Raw genomic sequence first — 23868 nt, forward strand, 5'->3', positions numbered from 1 at the left:
TGCCTGGAAAATGCATAGTGCTGGCCACACAGTATATACTCAGTCAGTGTTGACACTTATTTATTCCCTGTCTTTAATTTTTGTTTTGGTTGCTCTGGGTCTTAGTTGTGGCTCGTGGGCTCCTTAGTTGTGGTTCGAGGGCTCCTTGGTTGCAGCTTGCCAGCTCCTGAGTTGTGGCGTGTGGGCTCCATAGTTGCAGCACGCTGGCTCCTTAGTTGTGGCCTGCGAACTCTTAGTTGCAGCACGCATGCAGGATCTAGTTCCCTGACCAGGGATCGAACCCAGGCGCCCTGCATTGGGAGCACGGAATCTTATCCACTGTGCCACCAGGGAAGCCCTATTCCCTGTCTTTAAAAATTGCCAGAGTGCCAGCTATGGAACTTCTTCCAGATATGGAGACATGTCTCCCTGTCAGCAATTGGAATGGATGGACTGGCTCTTGACACCTGAGTCCCACCTGTCCTTCTTCCCTGATGTCTCATTTGTGATCATTTGTGATAGGAGGGACCCATGACTTGTTCATTCATTTACACAGCAGGTGTTTAGTCTTTTCCATCCCAGTTAGCTGGACCATGGCCTCTTCGCTCTGGGAAGTGGCAGCCTGGGAGGGGCAGACAGGTGTGCGATGGTTGTAGTTGCAGTATGTGCACAGTGGAGAAGGAGGTGAGGGCAGGCTCTGTCGGCCTCAGCATCGGTGACATTCGGGGCTGGATCATCCTTTGTTCTAAAATAGTACATACCATGGATGCATACATATGTACTCAAATTGAGAAACTCTCTTCAAAAAGATTCACACATACCAGCTTCAGAATAGAGGTTAGTTCTGAGCAGGGAGAGGATTGGAGTGCCAATCCAAAGGGGTTTTTCTGTCTCCCTGATGTAATTTCTTTATAACAGAAAAGCTATAGCAGCAACGCAGCTTTTTTTTTTTTTTTTTTTTTTGCAGTACGCAGGCCTCTCGCTGCTGCGGCCTCTCCCGTTGCGGAGCACAGGCTCCGGACGCGCAGGCCCAGCGGCCATGGCTCACGGGCCCAGCCGCTCCGCTGCACGTGGGATCAGCAACCCAGCTTTGATGGAGGCCCCCAAATTCGTCAAACTTCTGACACAAAATAGTTTCTCTTTCACTTCAGTTTTAGGGTTAACTGTAACATGAAATGTTTATTTATCAAACACTGATACAAGGTTTACTATGGGCCACATACTTTTCGAATTGCTTTACAAATATGAATTTCTTTAGCAATCAACCTATGACACACCTATGAAGTAGCTATTATAGGTATACAACCTGTTTTCCAAAACTCTTAGGTCAGGTATGTTTCAGAATTCAGACATTGTACTTTTGAAAAGTAGAACAGCGTATCGTGGAACTTGTCCCAGTGGGCTGGGGCAGCAGCCTGCCATCAAAGCCAGTTGCAGTAAAATGGACGAATATTCTAAGTGGGATAAGTAAAGACCATAAATATCCCCAATTCCGTTCGCGTCAGGTTTTGTCATCAAATCCTTATAGTCTAGTCAGGTTTGGCTGGCAAACAAATTATTTAAAAACAAAATGTAACACAACTTCCAGTTTCCAGAGATTTGGGGACTTCAGGAAAGTGGTGAAGGAATATTATTTCCATTTCACAGATGAGGAAACTGAAGTACAGAGAAGTTGACCAACTTAAGTTTGCTCTCAGTGGTGGAAGTGAGGGTCAAACCCAGGTGTTCTGACTCCTGAACTCCCCACTTTTAGCTGCTCCACCCTGCTGAACTTGGCCTCTACAACCATATTCACAATACGTGTAAAGCACAGTGTATCCAGAGCACGGTGGAGAATCTGGAGCTGATTATGGCCCTCAGCAAGATCCCAGTGTGTTCCATGCTGGAGCACGGGGTTAGGCTCTAGTCCTGCTGGAGAATGTGTGACTCTGGATAATGTTCTTTGTTCTGAATTTTAGAAATGAGCCTATAGCAGCAAGAAGAGGGGACACAGTCGAGCTATTGAAGAAATGGATGTTCTGGGGCTTGGCAATTTGGAGCAGGTGAGGAAAAGTCTAGGATGGCTCAGGTTTCTGTCTTGGATAGTGGTTCTCATCGTTGAGCTAAAGAAAACACTGAGAAACAGGTTTAGGAAGAAGGATAATTAACTCCATTTGGGGACACAGTGAGTTTGAATAGCTCACAGGATACCCAGTGACATCCCGTCGGTCACTGGATATTCGGGCTTGGAACTCAGTGGAGAGGGTCCACATCAAAGACACAGACTTCTGGGACTTCCCTGGTGGCATAGTGGTTAAGAATCCGCCTGCCAATACAGGGGACATGTGTTCGATCCCCAGTCCGGGAAGATCCCACATGCCGCGGAGCAACTAAGACCGTGTGCCACAACTACTGAGCCCGTGCGCCTAGAGCCCATGCTCCACAATAAGAAGCCACCGCAATGAGAGGCCCGCTCACCGCAACGAAGAGTAGCCCCCGCTCACCAAAACTAGAGAAAGCCCACACGCAGCAACGAAGACCCAATGCAGCCAAAAATAAAATAAAATAAAATAAAATATATATAGACTTCTGAGTCCTCAGCCTTACAAATATGGAAAAGGGGACCATATACAAACTAGGAGGAATGGACCAGTGACAGTGGGGCCCCGAAGACAATGACTTTAACATGCAGGTAAAGAGGAGTCTGTAAAAGGAACTGAGAAGAAATGGCAAAGACAAAGGAGAGGAGAACCAGGAGCCAGAGGCGTTTCGAAAGGGAAAATTATAAGTGGGACAGGTGGCCAGTATGGCTTCTGCTGTGATGCGTTAGGAAGTTGATTTACCCACCAATGAAGTATTTTTGCAAATATATATATATAGAGAGAGAGATAGATATAGAGATATAGATATAGATAGATAAATTGATTTATCAAATATATTACAAATATTTTTGTAAATACGAAAACAATCTAATTAAGACTTTACATCGAATTACCAATTTATAGGAAGTTCAAGGACTAGACTAATGTGTTACAAGGCACCGTGAAGACACAATAAGCCAAATCCAGAATTGGGAAATTTGATATGATGGAAAACCCAATTTCTTCAACAAATGGACTTTTTTTTTTTTTTTTTTTTTGCGGTATGTGGGCCTCTCACTGTTGTGGCCTCTCCCGTTGCGGAGCACAGGCTCCGGACGCGCAGGCTCAGCGGCCATGGCTCACGGGCCCAGCCGCTCTGCGGCATGTGGGATCTTCCGGGACTGGGGCACAAACCCGTGTCCCCTGCATCGGCAGGCGGGCTCTCAACCACTGCGCCACCAGGGAAGCCCACAAATGGAGTTTTAAAAAGTGTGTGTTGGAGAAGGGGTCATGGCAGAGGGAGGGACTGTCAATGAGATGTAATGTGTGGCATGAAAGGATGCTCAGCATCACTAATCATTAGAGAAATGCAAGTCAAAACTACGATGAGGTAGCACCTCACACCAGTCAGAATGGCCATCATCAAAAAATCTAGAAACAGTAAATGCTGGAGAGGGTGTGGAGAAAAGGGAACCCTCCTGCACTGTTGGTGGGAATGTAAATTGATACAGCCACTATGGAGAACAGTATGGGGTTCCTTAAAAAACTAAAAATAGAACTACCATACGACCCAGCAATCCCACTACTGAGCATATACCCTGAGAAAACCATAATTCAAAAAGAGTCATGTACCACAATGTTCATTGCACCTCTATTTACAATAGCCCGGAGAGGGAAATAACCTAAGTGTCCATTGACAGATGAATGGATAAAGAAGATGTGGCACATATATACAATGGAATATTACTCAGCCATAAAAAGAAACGAAATTGAGCTATTTGTAGTGAGGTGGATGGACCTAGAGTCTGTCATACAGAGTGAAGTAAGTCAGAAAGAGAAAAATACCGTATGCTAACACATATATATGGAATCTAAAAAAACCAAAATGGTTCTGAAGAACTGAAGGGCAGTATGGGAATAAGGACGCAGACTTAAAGAATGGACTTGAGGACACAGAGGGGGAAGGGTAAGCTGGGACAAAGTGACAGAGTGGCGTTGACATATATACTCTACCAAATGTAAAATAGCTAGTGGGAAGCAGCTGCATAGCACAGGGAGATCAGCTCCGTGCTTTGTGACCACCTAGAGGGATGGGATAGGGAGGGTGGGAGGGAGGGAGATGCAAGAGGGAGGGGATATGGGGATATATATATGCGTATGGCTGATTCACTTTGTTGTACAGCAGAAACTAACACAACATTGTGAAGCAATTATACTCCAATAAAGATGTTTAAAAAATTAATAAAAATAAAAGATGTAATATATGGACTTTGTATGGATCCTAACTTGAACAAATTATTAAAATTTGGGAGGAAATTTGAATATGGACTGAGTATTAGAGGATATTAAAGAATTATGAATTTTGTTAGGTGTAACATTGTTTTGTGGTTATATATTTTTTTAAAGTTCTGAGCTGTTGAAGACAACTCTTTACAGTTGAACTCATATGATGTTTTTTACAGTTGAACTCATATGATGTCTGGGGTTTCCTTTAAGGTTTGTATTCCAGTGGCAGAGCGTGGGAGAGGTGAAACAAGAGTTGAAACAAGGTGGGCAAAATGCTGAGAATTGTTGAAGCTGGGTCATAGATACACGGAGATTCATTATGCTCTTTTCTCTAGCTTTGTTTATGTTTGAAAATTCCATAGTACATTTTTAGAAAATGAAATGGAATTTGAAAGAAAGAGATTAATAGTATTGTCACAGAAAGGTCTGCAAACTAAGAACAGACAAGTAGACTTTGGCCTGACAATCTAGAAACCATTGTAACATAAAAGACCTTAAAGCAATTTCAATGGATTGGTGGGGAGGAAAACCAAAGTTTACATCAAAAGCTAAGATACTGGGGAAAAAAAAGGATTGCACCATGTCAAAGGGACATGGGAGCCAGTCTGAAAGATCTCCCACTGGCCAAACTGGAGCGATTCAAGCAAAAAAATATACAACATAGAATTGGATTATAACCCAAATTATAAAAGAAATACACAGAAGTCCATACTGACAAGTGATTTAATAAAAAATGGCAAGAAGAGACAAATCTTCCAGAATTCTAAATAATGGCTGTAGATACTGCCCCGTCGAGGGAGGCTGACCTTACTCTCCCTCCCCACTGAGTAGGGGCTAAACTAGTAACTTAATTCCAAAGTACAGAGTACAGAAAAGGGAAAATAACAACCTTCAGTGGAGAAACTTTGCCGACACCACATTATCCAAGTGTTCGAGGTCAACATCACCAGTGGTAAGTTCTACAGGGACCTTGTCCTACCACCTGGTGTGATCTGACGTGATGAGAAGGACACTTCACCCCCGTGGTAGCCTCAAAACCTATAACTGCAGTCTCATCATGAGAAAATATCAGATAAAACCAAAGTGAGGGACATTCTACAAAATACCTTCCCAGTACTCTTAAAAACCCTCCAGGTCATGAAAAGCAAAGACAGAAACTGTCAGAGGAGACTAAAGAGACATGATGAAGAAATGCAGCGTGGGAGTCTGGTTGGATCTTGGAGCAGAAAAGGGTATTAGAGGAGAAACTGGTGAAATTCAGATAAAGTATGTAGTTGTACTGAATAGCCATGTGCCAGTGTTAATTTCTTACCTTTGACGAATGTCCCATAGTCAGGTAAAAGGTTAACAATGGGGGAAACTGGGTGAAGGTTCACAGGAACCGTATTATCTTTATAATTTTTCTGTAAATCTAAAATAATTCCAAAATAAAAAGGGGCTTAAAATAAAAACAAATTTAATACAGGTTTTTGCTGATGGTCTTTATAGCAGTTACTCTTCTTCCACCTTTCAAAGAGGGGAAATACATTTTTATTTTTCTAAAGAAAGGAATTTACAAAGCCTTTTTTCTTCTAAATGCTGTAGACTCTGACATCTAGGACACCAGAATGACGAGACCGAAGGCAAAGTGAAGGAAGGATCCGACCTTTACTAGGTACCTGATGTGTGTAGTGCTGGGCGATTTATACACATTACCTGGGTTGTTTCTCCTAACAGCCTGATAAAGCAGGATCCCCAATTTTCTTAAGAGCAAATTGATTCAAAGTAAGAAGTAGTAACATGTCTAATGGCTGGGGGGTTGGATGGAAATTCTGGGGGGACTGCAGAGGGGGGTAGGCTTTCCTTTCGAGGTGAGGAAAATATTTTGGAACTTGAAAGAGGTGGTGTTTACACAACACTGCCAATGTACTCAATGCCACTGAATGGTTCACTTGAAAATGGTTACTTTCATGTTATGTGAATTTCAGCTCTGTGAAAGAAGATGTAATATTTTAAAAAGGTTGAGAAGCTGTGGTCTGGGGATGGGAGAAACACGTGGAGAGTGACGTGCAGAAATCACGTGGTGTGTAATAGTTTCAATTTTCATTTTTTTGGCCAAAGAACAGCCCCACAAATAAGTATTAGTATATGACAGAACACTACTACTCCAAAGAACACAGTTTGAGAAACACCTTTTCATTGAATGAGGCCTCATTTTAACAAAGAGAACAATGTAGGGATCTCATTTGCCTGCAGTGCCATAGAAGCCACCCATGTGGCTTCAGGAAATAGAAGAGGACCCAAGACCAGTTTGAAGAGAAGCTGTACTGGGGCTCATTCTCTTCCTAGAACGGATATGTCAGACAGTATGGAGATGGCACAGACACACACTCCAGGTAGAGCGACCAGCGACAGGCAGAAATTTGGGTTGTGTATGGGAAACAGAATGGAGATCCATCTGCCGGACTCGTAAGGTTCTCAGATCTGGGGGCATATTAGGGTCACTTGGATCCACTCCAGTCGATTCCAGTTGCCGGGGGTAGGGGCCCAGGCACCGCTATTTTATTGGAAGCTCTCTAGGTGATCCCGATGTGCAGCTGGGGTTGAGCCCACCAGTCTGGATCAGCTGTTCTCAAAATATGATGTAAGAACCTAGTGATGTTCGATTTGCGGTGTGATGTTATCCACTACGTCTCCAAGTTTAGCATGTGTAAGAATCCCCTGGGGAGCTCGTTACAACACAGATTCCTGGGCCCTACTGTCAGATTCTGATTTAGCGGTCTGGGGTGAGGCCTGTGAACTTGCATTGGCTTCAAGCTCCCAGGTGATGCTGCTGGTCCATGGACTCCACATCGCGTAGCACTGATGTAAGCACCGTGATACAACCATAAAGGAGGTTTGCCAACGGTTTGCTTTCTTCAGGTATATGTAACAAAAATAGATTAAAGTGAGTGGGAGACAGTGTGGTGGTTTAAGGGTCACCATGCCAGGATTTGCAAATATCCCACAGCTTTTCATCCTCCATAGTATGTACATGACGATGGCGAGGACGTGAAGCCCCGGGCGAGAGTGATGGGTTCATGAAGGTGAGTAATGACCCAGAAGTGGGGGAAAGGGCCAGTTTATGAAGGGTCTTCCATGCTAGACTATGGACTCTGTAAGCAACCGTAAGGTCTTTACAAAGGCCTGGACTGAACAAAGCCATTTGTCAAGAAGAAGATGTTTGAAGGCAATTACAGTAATGAGAATTAATGGGGCGTGACTGGAGAAGTGGCAGTGGAATTGGAGAGAGAAGATGGGTGTGAGAGATGGGGCAGAAATGGCAACTCCATCCCTCCAAGTGCTCAGGTGACTCCTCCAACCAATCCATCAGAAATCCTCTCACCTGGGTTCATTCAGCGGCTTCCTAACCACCTTTGCCCTCCTACAATTTGTTCTTAACACAGCTCCTGCAGAGATGCCTTTAAAACATACGCCAGATCACATCACTTCCCGGCCCCCATCTACCTCACAATGACAGCGCAAGTCCTCACAGTGTGCTCTAAGGCACGGCGAGATCTGGTCCCCTATTATCTCTCTGACATCCGTTCAGTTTACTTGCCCACGCTCTCATTTTGCTCCAACCCCACCAATGATCTAACTCTTTCTAGGACCTTGCTTGTCAAAAGTGAGGTCCCTGGACCAGCAGCATCAGTATCATCTGGGAGCTCATTAGAAATGCGGTGTCTCAGGGCCCATCCAGACCTACTGAATCAAAATCTGCATTTTAACAAGACCCCCAGGGTATTCCTCTACACAGCTCTGTGCACACTGCTGTCCGCAGGATTTTCCATTTGTCGTTCCTCTACCCAGATGGCTTCGCCTCTGAGTATCCACAAAAATCATTCCCTCCCTCCTTTATTCATATGCCACCTTTTCCTGTCCTATTTAAAGCTGCAAAGCCCTCTCCACCAGGAGGGCACTCCTTAAGCCCTCTGTTGCCTTTCTTTCCCCCCCCACCCCCCCCCCACGTCTCTTATCACCACCTGAAAATTGTGGCCTCTGGGGAGTGGAATCAGGTGTGGAATGATGGGGGCTAGGTCTGTGACTTTTTTTTTTTTTTTTGCAATACGCGAGCCTCTCACTGCTGTGGCCCCTCCCGCTGCAGAGCACTGGCTCTGGATGCGCAGGCTCAGCGGCCATGGCTCGCGGGCCCAGCCGCTCCGCAGCATGTGGGAAACCCCCGGACCGGGGCACGAACCCGTGTCCCCTGCATCGGCAGGCGGACTCCCAACCACTGTGCCACCAGGGAAGCCCCCTGTGACTTTTTTGAGCCTGTCTTGCAGGATTATTTGACTTTTAAACTCCGCGTGTATACACCTTTCATTTGTTTGTTGAGATTAAAAACTGCAGAGCGTCTGGTTCCACGTGTAAGGAGGCTGGGAGTCCCCACTCCGTCTCAACAACAAGTAAAAGCTGAGCAGCCCGAAAAATCAGCAGCTGTTCTTGGATCTGTAAGAGAGTGGAGGAAGCAGAGCAAACCGCTGCCCCCAGGGTTGGAGAGACGAGCGAATACAAGGAGTCCCGGCTGCCGCAGCAGAGACTCAGGAGCGGAAACCTCGTGGGAACCAGTGTCGGGGTAGGAAAACAGGAACTGCAGCTGACAAATTGCTGCAGGCTCCGTGTGGACAAGTCTGAGGGTTAAAACCTCCAGGGGGTCCAGTCATAAGGGGGTCCCCACACTACATGGTGGTATTTCTCTCCAGGAGCTTGACCAGATTCCCACAGTGAATACTGGAGAAGGATCCCCTCGGGTTTCCAGCCGGGGAAGAGGAACCAGAACCGTTGTGAAATAAGCCAGAGTACTTTGTTTTTCTTTGCAAGGCCTGACCTCAGGGCAACGAGTTAGCCAGAGCCTCACTGCTGGGGTGTTATCAGAGCCTAACTGACCTGGGGATGGGAAATAACCAACTCCAGCCATCCTGTGCACCTAAGGGAGGAGAAAAAACTGAGAAGCGTTTGTGAAGTTCACAGTCCAGAGACATAGGCTCATTGAAAGACAGACCTAATCACAGGACTATAGAATGCTTCCCCTCCCCCAACTCCTAACCACATTACTAAAGGCCCACTTGTAGCATTTCCTTTTACCCAGTACATCATGTCCAACTAGCAAGAAAAAATCAACGAGGCGTACCAGAAGGCAGAAAACATAGTTTGAAGAGACAAAGCAGCCATCAGAACCGGACATAGCAGGAATGTTGGAATTATCAGCCCAGGAATTTAAAACAACTCCAATTAATATGCTAAGGACTCCAATGCATAAAACAGCATGTAAGAACAGATGGGCAGTGGAAGCAGAGAGATGGTAATACTAAAAAGAACCAAAAAGAAATGCTAGAGATCAAAAAACACTGTAACAGAAATGAAGAACGCCTTTGATGGGCTTGTTAGTAGACTGGATACAGCTGAGGAAAAACAGCTCTGATCAATAGAATCCTCAAACACCAAAAAGCAAAGAGAAGACTGAAAAAAGCGACAACATAATATACAAGGACTGTGGGACGACTAAAAAAGGTGTAATACACACGTAATTGGGAATACCAGGAGGAGGAGGAAAAGGAACAGAAGAAATGTTTGAAATGATGATGACTGAGAATTTCTGCAAGTCGATATCAGACATCAAGCCACAGATCCAGGCAGCTCAGAGAACACCAAGCAAGATAAATAGCCCCCCAAAAACTACAACTTGGCGTATCATCTTAAAATTACAGAAAATCAAAACTAAAGAAAAAATCCTGAAAGAAGCTAGACAAAAAAAACAGCTTTCCTATAGAGAAACAGATAAGAATCATGTCCAAATTCTTTGCAGAAACCATGCAAGCAAGAAGAGAGTGACGTGAAATATTTAAAGGATTGAGAGAAAAAAAACTCACCAACTTCGATTTCTGTACCCAGAGAAACAAAGAATTCCTCAAACAAAAACTGAACAAATTTGCCAAGGTACCTGCCTTGCAAGAAATGTGAGAAGTCTTTTAAGAGAGAAGGAAAATAATACAGGTCAGAAACTCGGATCTACATGAAGAAAGGAAGAGCATCAAAGAAGGGATAAATGAAGGTAAGACAAAACGTTTCTTTTTTTTTTTTTTTCATTTCATAGTTGGGTTATTTTGATGCAGTTTCGTCGTTTAAGGTGGTATGGCTATGTTAAGTGGTTCATTTCCATCCTGAAGAAGACACTAACAGCCTCTATCTTATGTAATTTTGTCAAATTCAAACATGACTCTTCGGCCAGTTTTTTTTTAATATTTTTTTTACATATCTTGATAAGATTTTATTTTTCTGGAACTTTTTTTTTTTAATGTTCATGGATCATTTTTTAAGCCTTCAAGTAGTTTGGAAACATTTGCCCATTTGCTCATTCCTCTGGCTAGAACCTGTCAGAGCATTTATCCCACCTGTACTGAAAATCTCTGTTCTCCCAGCTGGGGGTAGGACAGCTTGATGGAGGTGATCAGGGAGAAATGAGGAGTGAGCAAGCTTTATAAACTGCTTCTAACTCTCTTATTCAGTAGGCTCTGATCCACCCCAGCTTCTACAAAATCAGACCTGAAAATACTTGGCCAAAAAGCAGGATTCTAACTAATACCAAAGTAAATTTTAAATAAAATAGAATCTCTGTAGGAAAGAAAATTAGATTATGCTTCCCATTCCCACTCTTGCTTTAAGATATCTATATATTTAAGTCCAAGGGGGACTTAGAAAGCTGTTCTGCCCCAAGTAAAAATTCGGAATGTCTGAGTACATTTATTTTGCAAAGTTACAGGGAAGTTTCTTTGGGAAATGCTGCAGCACGTCCCCCCAGAATGGTTGGTGATTAGCGATACAGTTGGTGTGCAAACAAGTGACTTGTAAGACATGTAGGTCAAAGAGGATGAGGCCTAATCATGGGCTAAAAAACAATTCTGAAATGTGATCATTTGACAACTTGAGCTGATTATAAAGCATCATCATTTAACAGCATGTCTTGTTAAGCTATCCAGCTACCTCTTTTGCAAGTTGAATTCCAACATGGATCTTACTTAGAATTTTCTTTTTACTTTTTATTTTACTTAAAATTTCTAAAAATTTTTAATTGCGATGTAGTTGATATATAACATGGTATTCATTTTTGGCGTACAACATAATAATTTGATGTATGTAAACATTGCAAAATGGTGACCACAGTAAGTAGTTAACATCCATCACCTCACCTAGTTACATTCTTTTTCCTTATGATGAAAACTTAAGATTTATTCTCTTAGCATATTTCAAATATACATATATTATTAATATTATTAATATTACAATTAGTAAATGGTTAACTACAGTCACCATGCTGTACATTACATCCCCAGGGCTTATGTATCTTATAACTGGAAGTTTGTCCCTTTTGACCCCCTTCACCCATTTTTCCCAACCCCCATTCCCTGCCTCTGGCAAACACCAATCATTTCTCTGTATCTGTTAGTTCATGGGTTTTTTAGATTCCCCGTATAAGTGAGATCGTACGGTATTTGTCTTCGTCTGACTTATTTCACTTAGCATAATGCCCTCTAGGTCCATCTATGTTGTTGAAAATGGCAGGATTTCCTTTTCATGGCTGAATAGTATTCCATTGTATATTTATACATTTTCTTATCCATTCATCTGTCATCACGTAGGTTGTTTCCATGTTATAGGTATCATGAATGATGCTGCAATGAACATTAGTGTGCAGATGTCTCTTCAAGATAATGATTTCATTTCCTTTGGATATATCCCCAAAAGTGGGATCCTTAGATTATATGGTAGTTCTGTCTTTAATTTGAGGGGGGAACCACCATACTGTTCTCCATAGTGGCTGCACCAATTTACATTCCCACCAGTAGTGCACAAAGTTCCTTTTCTCTGCATCCTTGCCAACAGTTGTTATTTCTTGTCTTTTTGATAGTAGCCATTCTAAAAGATGTGAGGTGATATCTCATTGTGGTTTTGATTTGCATTTCCCTGATGATTAGTGACATGGAGCAGCTTTTCATGTGCCTGTTGGCCATTTGTATGTCTTCTTTGGAAAAATGTCTATTCAGATCCTCTGCCCATTTTTAAGTCAGATTGTTTGTTTTCTGAGTTGTATGAGTTCTTTATATATTTTGGATATTAATCCCTTTTCAGGTATGTGATTTGCAAATATTTTCTCCTATTCAGTAGGTTGCTTTTTCATTTTGTTGATAGCTTCCTTTGCTATACAGAAGCTTTAGAGTTTGATGTAGTCCCACTTGTTGATTTTTACTTTTGTTGCCTTTTGGTGTCAAGTCCAACAAATTATTGCCAACACCTATGTCAGGAAGCTTACCCCCCCCATGTTATCTTCTACAAGGTTTGTAGTTTCAGGTCTTACATCCAAGTCTTTAATACATTTTCAGTTGATTTTTGTGTATGGTGTAAGATTATTTTACCTTTTACTTTTATTTTTTACTTTTACTTTTTATTTTTCTTATTCTTAATTGATCTAAGAGATAACAGTTCAAAATAAGAGCAACGATGTATTCAATTACATATGTCTGTGTGTGTATATATATATCGTGTGTGTGTGTGTATGCTTATGTATGCTCACATATGAGTGAAATGAATGACAGCAATGATACTAGGGATGAGAGGGAGGAATTAGGATTATTTTGTTATTACAAGGTATTCACACTACCTGTAAAGTGGTATAGTGTTATTTTAAAATGGATTTGGAGTAGTTGTAAAATATTGTAAACTCTAGGGCAAACACTGAAAAAAGTAAAAAACAAAAAAAAAGTGGTATAGCTGATAGGAGAAAGTAGAGAAATTGGAATCCTAGAAAATGCTTCATTAAAGTCACAAAGGTCAGAAAATAGGTAGAAGATAAAAATTGGAACAAAGAACTCTAAGAAAGAGAGGCACAAATTACTAATACCAGTAATGAAAGAAGGCGCATCACTCCAGATCCTATGGAAATTAAAAGGATAATAAAGGAATACTATGAACAGCTCTCTGCCCACAAATATGACAACCTAGATAAAATGGACCAATTCCCTGAAAGACACAATCTTCCAAAACGCTTAGAAGAAGAAACAGGTGATCTGAATAGGCCTATCTATTTAAAAATTGAATCAATAATTAATAACCTTCCAAAACAGAAAGGACCAGGCCCAGATGGGTTCACTGATGAACACTATCAAACATTTAAGGAAGAAATTTACCAAGTCTTTACCATCTCTTTCAGAGGATAGAAGCACAGGCCATACTCCCTAACTCATCCTGTGAGGCCAGCATTATCTTAAGGCCCAAACCAGACAAAGACACTACAAGAGAAAAGAACTACAGAGCATTATCTCATGAATGTAGATGCAAAAATCCTCAACAGAGAAGATACACAGATGGCAAATAAGCATATGAAAAGATGTTCTACATCATATGTCATCACATAAATATACACATCAGAAAAATGCAGATTAAAACAGTAATGAGATACCACTTCACATCTGTTAGAGAATGGCCGCAGCCTAGGCCACTCACAACACCACCTGCTGATAAGGACGCAGAGCGAAAGGAACTCTCATTCATTGCTGTTGGGAACGCAAAATCGTACAGCTACTTTGAAACACAGTTTGGTGGTTTCTTACAAGACTAAATGTACTCTTACCATACAGTCAGTCCAGCAATATATTGGTATTTACCCAAAGGAGTTGAAAAGTTATGTCCACACAAAAACCTGCCCATGGATGTTTGTAGCAGCTTGATTCATAATTGCCCAAAGTTGGAAGCAGCCACCATGTCCTTCAGTAGGTGAATGGATAAACTGTGGTACATCCAGACAACACAGTATTATTCAGCACTAAAAAGAAACGATCCAGTGGTCCAGGAAAAGACATGGGGGAACCTTAAATGCACATTACTAAGTGAAAGAAGCCAATCCGAAAAGGCATGTACTGTGCGATTCCAACTATGTGACATTCTGGAAAAGGCAAAATTTTGGACACAGTTAAAAGATCAGTGTTTGCTGGTGGGAGTGGTGGGGGCAATGACTAGATACAGCACAGAGAAATTTTAGTGCAGTGAAAATACTCTGTGATATTACAGTGATGGATAGATGTCATCATACATTTGTCCAAACCCATAGAATGTCCAACACCAAGACTGAACCCTAAGGAAAGCTGTGGACTTTGGATGACAGTATGTGTCAGTGTAGGTTTATCCTTGGTAACAAAGGTACCACTCTAGTGAGAGATGTTGTTAATGGGGAGGCTGTGCATATGTGGAGGCACGGGCTGTAAGGAGATCTGTACCTTCCTCTCAATTTTACTGTAAACCTAAAACTGCTCGGAAAAAAAAAAAAGCTAAGTCTTTTGAAAACCTGCCAGAGAATGGATACCTCTAAGGACCTCTGGTTCTAGCAGAAGCTGGAAAAGGGACAGTTCCACCACTATGGCACCGCTCTGGCTATCGTGAGCTCAGGTATTGAGTGCCGTGACAACAAGGAAGGAGCAGCAGCCTGGAGGCTCAGTGAATGTCAGTCTTCACGCTTACAAAACTGTGAGAAAAAGAGCTTAGCCAAATGGGGGATGTCCATACCCATCGAACTGTAGAAATGGAAGAAAGGGATGCACGCAGTTGGTTGGACATCTGAAGGGGTGTGTGCCTCATCAGTGCCGTGCACAGCTATTTCCAGTCCTCCTTCCACGCAGCGTAAGACTGGAGGGTAGCCAAGCCACGTGATTGCTTTGGCCAATGAAATGCAAGCAGAAGCTTTTCAGAGCCTGTGCACAATGATTCCTTTTTCCTTGGCCCCTGCAATGCTAGTGCTTGGATGACGTGAGGCCCTGGACGGTGAGCCCCGTCAGTCTGCGTGCGTGAGGCTGTGGAGTTCAGCCTGCAGCCGCCCACATGGTAGTGCAGTCCCACAAGGGCCATGGAGAGTGAGCAGGAAATAAACCTTTGCTGTTTAAAGCCATGACCTTTTAGAGTGACTCGCACAGCCCAACCTAACTTCTCCTGACTGGTGCAGAAAGGGACGGCTGAAGAGAGAGATGCAGCTTCCGAAAGGCTCAATAGGATGCGGCTTAGTAAACGGTCAGAGCAGTGCCATCTCCTCTACCTGGAAATCATAACTCAAATTTATAGGATGCACACTCTTGCTGAAGGGCTGCAAGTAGCCCACAGATACGCTTTGTTTGGCCAGGTTAGTATGATATTAGTTTAAAGATTTAGATCTGGGAGATGGGATATGAGTGTGATTTATTTCCTTCTTAACTATATTACTTACAGCGTCCTCGCTTGACTCAAGTACTTGCCTACGTAGCCCCTGAAGGCATTTGGGTTTGCAACCCCTGGCGGTCCATGCATCAAACCCGTTGAGAGAGACTAGGATAGGCGTGACCATGTTCACGTAATAGACATGAAAACAGAGGCTCTGAGAGGTCCAGAGGCTTCAACAGTGACCCAGCAAGTCAGTGGCAGAGCTCAAGCCTGAACCCGGGACTCCCGATGCCTCTGTGCAGGGCAGGCTGCAGATGCCCGACCCCGGAGACTGCTGCTGCTGCTGCTGCAGTCATCCCAGGAGGTTAATCCATTGATTGCATCCTCCACTGCCTCATCAGCCCACACACTGCCTGAGTTTATCACCAAGCAAATTCCCATTTGTTTTTAACGGGAAAATCACGCCATCCTGAAATGCCTTGAACGAAGCTCTGCAGTCTCAACAAACAGCTTGCCTTCTAAATCCATAAGCTAAACACAAATCTCTTTGCATTCTTTCAGCCAAGCCATTGCAGCTCTTTTTCTCTTTAAGTCCGAACTTTTTCGTGATGAAGACAGCCAAGCGGAGGAAATTAAGGAAATGACTACAAGGAAATATCTCCAGGATACACTGTACTATTAAGTGCAAAAAGCAAAGTGCAGAAGAGTATGTATGGAATGGTCCCATCTGTATAAATGAAAAAAAAAAACATGTTTTTACATATATGTACTTCTATTTATAGATGCAGAAGTGTCCTTAAGGATATGCGTGAAATATTACAGTAGTATCTGGAGAGCACACTCGGGTCAGGAGTGGCAGAGGCAGGCAGTGTCCATGCCCCAAGCACTCAGGCCTTGGCAACCCTAACCACTGCCCTGCATGACCCGACCGGAAGGCTCCCTCTGGCTACGGAGGCTTCTGAGTCCACGCCCTGAGCAGGTGGAAGTGCCCAGGAATGAACACCCCTCAATCAATGCTCAGTCAATGACTGATGGGATTTGGTGGAGAAACACACTGACTCCTTTACCTCTCTGGCGGGGTGATTCTGAGATAATCGGTGTGTGCTCTACACTGGCTCCCAGAGTGCGGACATGCCTTCCTTTCCTGTCTCACCTTCCCACTCCCTTATCCTTCCAAATCCATGCCAAACCCTGTGTGAGGGCTGCTTTCTGAAGGAACAATGCCGTCTAATAGAACTGTCTTCGATGATGGAAGTGTTCAGTGTCGGCACTGTCCAGTCCAGCGGCCAGGAGCCAAGTGTGGCATCTAACTTTAAATTGCTTAAAATTGAAAATGCAGTTCCTCAGTCACATGGGCCACATTTCAGGTGCTCCACTGCAACGTGGACAGCACAGAGTGGAACACTTCCAGCATCACACGAGGTTCTATTGGACAGTACTGGTTGGCAGTCATCATTGGGGGAAATGAGTATAGATCTGTACCATATGCACCGAGAAGCAAACAGATGTTTTTAAAGGGGGAAAAGGTATGATCTCACCTCTGTGAGGCCCTCTGACATCTATGTGTGGGGTCTTTTGGTGAAGCCTGATTCTGACCCAAGCATTCTCCTGTCTACTGCCTAAACCTAAACCCTTTCCATTCTCAGCTAAGGGAAGGGCTGCTGCCAGCCCATATGGCAGCTTTATGCACATAAGACCAAAGCGCCCCTCCCTCCCGGTGGATGCGGGCCCATGCCAGTGCACGCCGGACCTCAGCAGTGCCACCAAACAGGGCAATGAAGAGGTTCTTCATCGTTCTTCTTTCTGCATTTCAAGCCTTCCCTTGGTAATGAGAACAGGCAGAATGGCAGGGCTTGCGTGTACAAATTGGCAGGAGGAAATACCAAGAACAACAATTTTTAAAAAGCAACACTAAGGGCTTCCCTGGTGGCGCAGTGGTTGAGAGCCCGCCTGCCGATGCAGGGGACACGGGTTCGTGCCCCGGTCCGGGAAGATCCCACATGCCACGGAGCGGCTGGGCCCGTGAGCCATGGCTGCTGAGCCTGCCCGTAACCGGAGCCTGTGCTCCTCAACGGGAGAGGCCACAACAGTGAGAGGCCCGCGTACCACAAAAAAAAAAAAAAAGAAAGAAAAAGCAACACTAATAATACTACAAGTAAAAAATATGATCTTGGGACTTCCCTGGCGGTCCAGTGGTTAGGAGCCTGTGCTTCCACTGCCACGTGCCTGGGTTCGATCCCTGGTCGGGGAACTAAGATCCCACAAGATATGTGGCACGGCCAAAAAAAATTTTTTTAATAAAATTTAAAAAATATATATGATCTTATCATACTACTATTAATTTTCAAATAGCTCAGATATTCTACTAAAGGAATTAATGCTTGTCTCAACTTTTTTCATATATGCCTTGACAATGGCCTGATTATGTGATTGTGCCCATTTAGTGACAAATGTGGCTCTCTCTAGTCTGTGTAACTGTAGCAATACTACTTATGAGGATGATGAAATTCATGGCCACTTACAGTATCTGACTATTATGTAATCCATCCATATGCAATGTCCAGAATAGGCAGATCCCATACAGACAGAAAGTAGATTGGCGTTTGCCAGGGGCTAAGGAGATTGAGGGGGAAAGGGAATGGTAATGAGTGTGGGGTTTCTTTGGAGGGGGGTGATGAAAATGTTCAAAAATTCATCGTGGCGATGGTTGCACAGCTCTGAATATACTAAAAGCCATTAAATGGTACATTTTAGATCGCTGAGTCATATGGTATGTGAGTTATATCTCTATAAAGCTGTTATAAAAATGCTAAAAATATATATAAAGAAGGTCGTATCTACAGTGAGAAGGAAATTTTGCACTAAATCTCTATAACTCCAGTCTTTGAACATCTCAACATTTTGCTAAGTTTCTACCGAATATAGTCAATAGCTTCCCTATCCTCTGTGTTACGAGCTTTGTTCTTAGTAAATAAGCTTTACCTCTCAAGCTGCTCTTAACTCGGAGTGTAACAGTTGGCACAAATTCAAGGGATTCTGTAACCCAGTTCTACCACCTTTCTGTAGGGCGTCATAGCACTGGAGATGGTCCCTCCCATCTTGAACACTTTTCAACTCTAACACTTTCTTTCCATGCCCTTCATGTGTGAAACAGGCATGACTTATTACTCCTGTAGTGACTCAGATCATATTCTAGTTATCTTGGCTTAAGCTGGTACACCTCATCTCTCTGATCTAGATATTCCCTTTCAGGAAAATCAGGAAGTTCGGGGGACCTAAAATGTCATCTCACTTGAATTGTGAATGCACAGGTTAGTGTTCAAATCTGTTGACTTATTTGACAGCTCCCTTTCCTGCCCCTGAGAGGTCTGTATTGCTTGAGTTTTCACTGACAGTCACATGCTAGGGGTACAAAACCAAGCTTCTGCCCTCAAGGAGCTGCAGGCTATCCTGGGGACACAGATGAGTATGACGAAAAAATATTCTCCCCTGTCACCCTACCCTACCCAGTCATTCATTAACTCAGGGAAGGGATGAGGACCTGAAATAGAGAAGCTGAGTCATCTATGGGTTTTTGAGTTCCAAAAGCCTCACACTCAGAAGGGATAAATGGAACTCGTGTGTGCAAATACCATTGATGGTGGAGAATATGAGATAAATTAAAGCAGTGCTTTGTCACCCTCTCTCAGCCACTCTGCCCCACTAGATAATTCCCAGGAGGGAGGGAATTGGCTGAGGGGCAGTTATACGTGCAGAGATACATTTTGGGTTTTACACCCCCTCCCTCAGAAGAGCCTGGAGCAGACAGAGGACAGACAGAAGCTGTGGCAGACACCATTGGTTGATGCTGTAACAAGGTGCTGAGCCCCAGGGAATGAATCACGCTTGTTCTAAACCAGCCAAGGTAATCCTGCTCTTTGCCAGTCGGCGGTTTTGGGGGTGCCCTGTGTCCCAGTTCTGCCCAGTGAGTTGTTAAGGAGCAGGGTTCCAGAAAGGTTTTTCCTCCTCGAGAGAAAGCAGAGGACCACTGCTTCCTGCTTTGGATGCAGTCACGGAAGAATGTGATACTTAGCGCCGCAGCAAGTATTTTAGGACGAAGAGAGGGAAGCCAAGAGAATGGCAGAGAATTAGCCTGTCTACTTCCAACCTTCTTGTCATGTGAGATGATTCAGTCCATACTTCCTGCCTCTCGACATGCCGCCAAAAGCCTTCTAACTAATACCAATCCCACACAGGATTCCTAGAGGAGGCGGGAACAAGACCCCAGAAAAATATGGCCCCATGGTCTCTGGCAGAGGGGTCTCGGGCAGCCAGTCATAGGCACCACCGGCTGTTCCCCATGTGTCTGAGGGTGGCAGAAGGGGACGGTGTCTCAGGGAGCTCCACAGAAGTTCCCATGGACAGTCGCTTTTTAAAAAGACTATTAAAAAATCACCACATTGCACAAACTTGCTTACATTTCAGCAGAGCCCAGTGAACACTTCGCTGTGGGTTGGCACTGGTTCTAAGGACCAGCATTTGGGAACAACACATGGAGGACACATCCCACTGATCAATTTCTGTCTCACTGTGGCAGAGACTGCCAGTTGTACCACAATATGCAACCTTTTTTTTTTTTTTTAATTTTATTTATTTATTTTTGCGGTACGTGGGCCTCTCACTGTTGTGGCCTCTCCCGTTGCGGAGCACAGGCTCCAGATGCGCAGGCTCATCGGCCATGGCTCACGGGCCCAGCCACTCCGCGGTGGGTGGGATCTTCCCGGTACCGGGGCACGAACCCGATGCAGGCGGACTCTCAACCACTGCGCCACCAGGGAAGCCCCTGCAACCTTCTTTCTTCCATAGTAATAGAAACCCTGATTTTTAGCTGGATGCATGGAAAGACTACATTTCCCAGCATACCTTGCGATTGGGTGTGGCCATGTGACTGTGTCCTGGCTAATGAGGTCCCATGGTTGCTGCCAGATACCTCCTTTAAAATACAGCTGGCACATGCCATTGTGCAGCTTCCTTCTTCATCCCTTCACTCTCCTACTGCCCAGAGTTCCAGTGTGGTGGCTGGTGTCCTGACCTTCATGTTAGACCGTAGGTGGAAGGTCACAACACCCTGGGGGTTGGGGAGCAGTGAGATGAAAGGAGTCTGGATCAGCTCTGGACCACCCTGTCTTGACTTTTACGTGACAGAAGTAAATTTCTATCTCCTTGACCTCTTCTGATTTAGGGTCTTTGCTACCTACAGCTACACCTAATCCTTTCTGATACATGCACCCTTCAGCCATACTGTGAGAAAGCCCTATGTCAGGACAGTCAGGATCTGGGCTGTTCAAGATGGAGAGCAGCCATGGTAACTTCCTCCCATCATCAGCGCACATCCTCTGCTCCCCTTAATCACGTTTATAGTAACTTACTTTGTCTGACTTTTCTATTTCCCTACACATAGTTACTTTCTGTTTTCTGTTAGAACCATTTCGTGAGATGATTCAAGCTGTTTTTTTTTTTAAGTACAGTAGAAATGGAAGTAGTTACCAAATAGAAGCAACACAAGTAGCAGAGAATCTCGTTGTAACCATGCATGCAGTGAAAAGCAAAGGCGTATAAAAATCAAGTTTCTAAAAAGAAACCATAAAAGGCATTACTGTTCTCTCATCTGTGATTCCTTCTGCTTTCCCTGGGGTAAATGGCACTCCCTGTGCAAGTCTCTCTTGATGGTGGACATGCACATCTGTTATTTCTGTTTTAGAATATGATATGTCTCTTTGGCTCACAAAAGGCGATTGTTGCCCAAGTGATGAAAAGAAGAATATTAATCCATCATGAGCATTTTCCAGCACATAGAACTTTTCTGTCATGTTTCCAGCAAAACAGTTTTGTGTACTAATTAGAAAAACAGATTTTTGATACAACATTCTATATTCTGTACTTAGTCTTGTTTCATATAAGGAAATAAATGTACTGAATAACTATAGCCGCAAGACACCCGTTCCACAAATTGGGCATTGTTTCAGTCTTTCACAGTAATTTGTTAGGTTGTGTTAAGAACCTAAGGAAGTAAGTTAGTGCATAGAAATAATAATTATCTGTCGTGTTTAAGAGCCTGATCAATTGCCACCCTCTTTCCACCCAAGTTCAGAACCAAGTGAGAAATAAATTTAGGAGTCTAACCGATGGAGATGGAAATATCAACTTTGTTACTGAAGAGATGATTGAAGAATGTGGCCTTAAATCCAGGGGCAAGTGGACTTCCCAATACATTCCCACTGATTTGAACTCTGGGCTCCACTCTTTCTGGGGCAACGCTCACCCCATAAGCAGCTCCTCTCGTAGTGGAGAGCAGACCTACTCTATGGACCCTCTATGTGGGCAAGCAAATCTGAAAGAGAAATAACTCAAGAAACCCTGAGCCAAGCATGTTCATCTTCTTCTTCCAAATTCACCAAACGGATGTGCCACTCCTTCTCTGGGGAGACATGATTAGTCAGGTGGGGGCGTGGAGAGAAGCTGGACTTGTCCACATGTCCTTTTCCCTCCTGTAGCAGACCCTGTTCCTGCCCTGCCTCTATCCATCAGGATTTACCACTCAAGGCTGACTTCCAACTGCCTGTATTGCTATCTTTTTGCTCAAGGGATTTCTCCAAAGTGAGGGAAGCAGCAGCCCACAACCAGTAACTGATGGGAGTTGAATACCCTCGCTCCCTTGCCCATCACATAGATAACTCTGTGGTACATGTTCTCTGATGCTTCACAGAGCTTTCTGGTGGGATTAAATCCCAGTCACCCGCAATGATAGTCGGCCGACTCAATAACATACTCTTCTTTTTTTAATTGAACTATAGTGGGTTAACAATATTGTGTTAGTTTCAGGTGTACAGCAAAGTGATTCTCACACACACATATTTATAAAACATAGTTCCCTGTGCTATACGGTAAATCCTTGTTATCTGTTTTATATATAGTGGTGTGTATCTGTTAGTCCCATACTCCTAACTGATCCCTCCCCTCCCTCTCCCCTTTGGTAACCATCAGTTTGCTTTCTATGTCTATGAGCCCGTTTCTGTTTTCTAAATAAGTTCATTTGTATTATTTTTTAGATTCCACATATAAATGATATCATATAATATTTGTCTTTCTTGGTCTGAATTACTTCACTTAGTCTGATAATCTCTAGTTCCATCCTTGTTGCTGCAAATGGCAATATTTCATTCTTTTTTATGGCTGAGTAATATTCCATTGTATATATACGCCACATCTTCTTTATCCATTCATCTGTCGATGGACACTTAGTTTGCATCCATGTCTTGGCTATTGTAAATAGTGCTGCTATAAACACTGGGGTGCATGTATCTTTTCAAATTAGAGTTTTCATCTTTTCTGGGTATATGCCCAGGAGTGGGATTGCTGGATCCTATGGTAACATTTTTTTTAGTTTTTTAAGGAACCTCCATACTATTTTCCATAGTGACTGCACCAATTTGCATTCCCACCAACAGTGTACAAGGGTTCCCGTTTATCCACACCCTCTTCAGCATTTATTATTTGTAGGTTTTTTGATGATAGCCATTTTGACTGGTGTGAGGTGATACCTCTTTGTGGTTTTGATTTGCATTTCTCTAATAGTTTGCGATGTGGAGCATCTTTTCATGTGTCTATTGGCCATCTGTATGTCTTCTTTGGAGAAAAGTCTGTTTAGGTCTTCTGACCGTTTTTTGATTGGGTGTTTTGTTTTTTTGATATTGAGTTGTATGAGATGTGTGTATATTTTAAAAATTAAGCCCTTGTTGGTCGCATCATTTGCAAATATTTTCTCCCGGTCCATGGGTTGTCTTTTCATTTTCTTTATGGCTTCCTTTGCTGTGCAAAAGCTTATACGTTTGATTAGGTCCCATTTGTATGTTTTTGCTTTCATTTCTTTTGCCTTGGGAGACTGACCTAAGAAAACATTGCTACGATTTATGTCAGAGAATGTTTTGCCTGTGTTCTCTTTTAGGAGTTTTATGGGGTCATGTCTTATATTTAAGTCTTTAAGCCATTTTGAGTTTATTTTTGTGTATGGTGTAAGGGAGTGTTCTAAATTCATTGATTTACATGCAGCTGTCCAGCTTTCCCATTACCACTTGCTGAAGAGACTGTCTTTTCCCAATTGTATATTCCTGCCTCTTTTGTTAAAGATTAATCGACTGTAGTTGTGTGCATTTATTTCTAGATTCTCTATTCTGTTCCATTGATACATATGTCTGTCTTTGGTGCCAGTACCACACTATTTTGATTACTGTAGCTTTGTACTATTGTCTGAAGTCTGGGAGGGTTATGCCTTCAGCTTTATTCTTTTTTCTCAGGATTGCTTTGG

The 23868-nt window shown here is 43.3% G+C and overlaps 1 long non-coding RNA gene across 1 annotated transcript in view; it reads left to right on the forward strand.

Annotated features, from left to right (window-relative positions):
- The first annotated feature begins 934 nt into the window (after window positions 1-934).
- The window catches only part of LOC137217368 (uncharacterized), a 60875-nt gene continuing 37941 nt past the window's right edge, over window positions 935-23868 (forward strand). The window contains exons 1-3 of the long non-coding RNA XR_010940079.1: window positions 935-2021; window positions 4502-8922; window positions 9050-10398. This is a non-coding gene — a long non-coding RNA (uncharacterized lncRNA). The remainder of the gene's footprint in view (window positions 2022-4501; window positions 8923-9049; window positions 10399-23868) is intronic.

The sequence above is a fragment of the Pseudorca crassidens genome, chromosome X (assembly GCF_039906515.1).
Source record: "Pseudorca crassidens isolate mPseCra1 chromosome X, mPseCra1.hap1, whole genome shotgun sequence".
NCBI lineage: Eukaryota > Metazoa > Chordata > Mammalia > Artiodactyla > Delphinidae > Pseudorca > Pseudorca crassidens.